The sequence below is a fragment of the Arachis hypogaea genome, chromosome 20, assembly GCF_003086295.3.
Source record: "Arachis hypogaea cultivar Tifrunner chromosome 20, arahy.Tifrunner.gnm2.J5K5, whole genome shotgun sequence".
Classification (NCBI taxonomy): Eukaryota; Viridiplantae; Streptophyta; class Magnoliopsida; order Fabales; family Fabaceae; genus Arachis; species Arachis hypogaea.
Window position 1 is genome coordinate 91,529,216 of NC_092055.1, and position 3,813 is coordinate 91,533,028.

A 3,813-nucleotide genomic window follows, 5' to 3' on the forward strand; every position below is an offset into this window, starting at 1 on the left:
CAAAAAGTATCAACGGCCATGCGTTTGCATAGAACTCTTGAACCATTAAGATCCCGACTTGTTGAATGGGGTTGGTTAGAACTTCCCAACCTCTTCTTTGGATCTCATGTCGGATCTCCGGATACTCATTCTTTTTGAGCTTGAAGGGAACCTCAGGGATCACTTTCTTCTTGCCCACAACTTCATAGAAGTGGTCTTGATGGACCTTTGAGATGAATTTCTCCATCTCCCATGACTCAGAGGTGGAAGCAATTGCCTTCCCTTTCCTCTTTATTGAGGTTTCTCTGGCCTTAGGTGCCATTAATAGTTATGGAAAAACAAAAGCAATGCTTTTACCACACCAAACTTAAAATGTTTACTCGTCCCCGAGCAAAAGAAGAAAGAAAGAAGGAGAAGAAGAAGAAAAATGGAGGAGAGGGAGAGAGGTGTGTATTCGGCCAAAGGGAAGAAGAAAGGGTTGTGTTGTGTAAAAATGAAGAAGGAATGAGGGGTTTATATAGGAGTGGGGGGAGGTTTAGGGTTCAGCCATTAGGGTTGGGTTTGGGAGGGAAAATAATTTGAATTTTGGAGGTAGGTGGGGTTTATGGGGAAGAGTGGAGGTATGTGAGTGGTTAAGAGGTGATGTGGAAGAGTGATTGAGGTGATTAGTGAAGGGTATTTGGGGAATTGGGTTATGAAAAGCTGTGAGAGAGAGAGTTAGGGTAGGTGGGGATCCTGTGGGGTCCACAGATCCAGTGGGGTCAAGGACTTAACATCCCTGATCCAATTAGGCGTGTAAAATGCCCTTAGTATGCAATACTGGCGTTTAACGCCAAACTGCTGCCTGTTTTTGGCGTTAAACGCCCAAATGTAGCCTGTTTCTGGCGTTTAACGCCAGGTTGATGCTTGTTTCTGGCGTTAAACGCCAGCTTGGTGCTTGTTTCTGGCGTTAAACGCCAGACAGATGCTTGTTTCTGGCGTTTAAATGCCAGAGTGCTCTTCCTCTAGGGTGTGCTGTTTCTTCTGCTATTTTTTATTCTATTTTTAATTTTTTCAGTTGTTCTTGTGACTTCACATGATCATCAACCTAATAAAACACGAAATAACAATAAAAATAAAATAGATATAATTAAATAACATTGGGTTGCCTCCCAACAAGCGCTTCTTTAATGTCAATAGCTTGACAGTGAGCTCTCATGGAGCCTCACAGATGTTCAGAGCATTGTTGGAACCTCCCAACACCAAACTTAGAGTTTGAATGTGGGGGTTCAACACCAAACTTAGAGTTTGACTATGGGGGGCTTTGGTTGACTCTGCAGTGAGAGAAGCTTTTCATGCTTTCTCTCCATGGTTACAGAGGGAGAACCTTGAGTCTTAAACACAAGGTAGTCCTCATTCAGTTGAAGGACCAACTCTCCTCTGTCCACATCAATCACAGCTTTTGCTGTGGCTAGGAAGGGTATTCCAAGGATGATAGATTCATCCTCATCCTTCCCAGTGTCTAGGATTATAAAATCAGCAGGGATGTAAAGGCCTTCAACCTTTACTAACACGTCCTTTACTAATCCATAAGCCTGTTTTCTTGAGTTGTCTGCCATCTCTAATGAGATTCTGGCAGCTTGCACCTCAAAGATTCCTAGTTTCTCCATTACAGAGAGTGGCATTAAGTTTATGCCTGACCCCAGGTCACACAGAACCTTCTCAAGGGTCATGGTGCCTATGTTACAGGGAATTAGGAATTTACCAGGATCCTATTTCTTTTGAGGTAATTTCTGCCTATCCAATGCATTTAGTTCATTGGTGAGTAAGGGAGGTTCATCTTCCCATGTCTCATTACCAAATAATTTGGCATTCAGCTTCATGATTGCACCAAGGTACTTAGCAACTTGCTCTTCAGTAATGTCTTCATCCTTTTCAGAGGAAGAATACTCATCAGAGCTCATGAAGGGCAGAAGCAAGTTGAATAGAATCTCTATGGTCTCTGTATGAGCCTCAGATTCCTTCAAGTTCTCATTGATGAACCCCTTAGTGTTCTGAGGACGTCCCATGAGGTCTTCCTCATTGGAATTCACGTCCTCCTCCTCCTCTCTGGGTTCGGCCACACCCAGTAAGGTTATGGCCTTGCACTCTCTTTTTTGGATTCTCTTCTGTATTGCTTGGGAGAGTACTAGGAGGAGTTTCAGTGATTCTTTTTCTCAACTGGCCCACTTGTGCCTCCAAATTTCTGATGGAGGACCTTGTTTCATTCATGAAACTTAGAGTGGCCTTAGATAGATCAGAGACTATATTTGCTAAGCTAGATGGATTCTGCTCAGAATTCTCTATCTGTTGCTGAGTGGATGATGGAAAAGGCTTGCTATTGCTAAATCTGTTTCTTCCACCATTATTAAAGCCTTGTTGAGGCTTTTGTTGATCCTTCCATGAGAAATTTGGATGATTTCTCCATGAGGGATTATAGGTGTTTCCATAGGGTTCACCCATGTAATTCACCTCTGCTATTGCAGGGTTCTCAGGTTCATAAGCTTCTTCGTCAGAAGATGCCTCTTTAGTACTGTTGGATGCAGCTTGCAATCCATTCAGACTCTGAGAAATCATATTGACTTGCTAAGTCAATATTTTGTTCTGAGCCAATATTTCAGAGCATCAATTTCAAGAATTCCCTTCCTCTGAGGCATCCCATTACTCACAGGATTCCTTTCAGAAGTGTACATGAACTGGTTATTTGTAACCATGTCAATGAGTTCCTGAGCTTCTGCATGCATTTTCTTTAGGTGAATGGATCCACCTGCAGAATGGTCCAATGACATCTTTGCTAATTCAGACAAACCATCATAGAATATATCCAGGATGGTCCATTATGAAAGCATGTCAGAAGGACACTTTTTGGTCAGTTGCTTGTATCTCTCCCAAGCTTCATAGAGGGATTCACCTTCTTTTTGTTTGGAGGTTTGAACATCCACTCTAAGCTTGCTAAGCTTTTGAAGAGGAAAGAACTTGGCGAAGAAAGCCGTAACCAGCTTATCCCAAGAGTTCAGGCTATCTTTAGGTTGAGAGTCCAACCATATTCTAGCTCTGTCTCTTATAGCAAACGGGAAAAGCATAAGCCTGTAGACCTCGGGATCAACCCCATTGGTCTTAACAGTATCATAGATCTGCAAGAATTCAGTTAAGAACTGAAAATGATATTCTGATGGAAGTCCATGAAACTTGCAGTTCTGTTGCATCAGAGAAACTAATTGAGGCTTTAGCTCAAAATTGTTTGCTCCAATGGCAGGGATTGAGATGCTTCTTCCATGTAAGTTGGAATTTGGTGTAATAAAGTCACCAAGCATCTTCCTTGCATTGTTATTATTTTCGGCCATGTCTCCTTCTTTTTCGAAAATTTCTGTCAGATTTTCTCCAGAGAGTTGTGCTTTAGCTTCCCTTAGCTTCCTCTTCAGAGTCCTTTTAGGTTCAGGATCAGCTTCAACAAGAATGTTCTTATCCTTGTTCCTGCTCATATGAAAAAGAGAAGAACACAAAAGAAAATATGGAATCCTCTATGTCACATTATAGAGATTCCTTATGTAAGTATAAGAAGAGGGGAATATAAGAAGGAGAAGAGAAAAATTCGAACACAGAGAATAAGATGGGGTTCGAATTTTTAGTGGGAGGAAAGTGTTAGTAGATGAATAAATAAATAGAAGGGGATGAGAGATGGAAGAATTCGAAAATTAAGTAAAATAAAAATAAAAATTAAAGTTAAAATTCGAAAATTTTAAAAAGAAAAATTAAATTAAATTAAATTAATATTTAAAACAATTAGTTAATTAAAAAAGAATTTTGAAAAAGAGG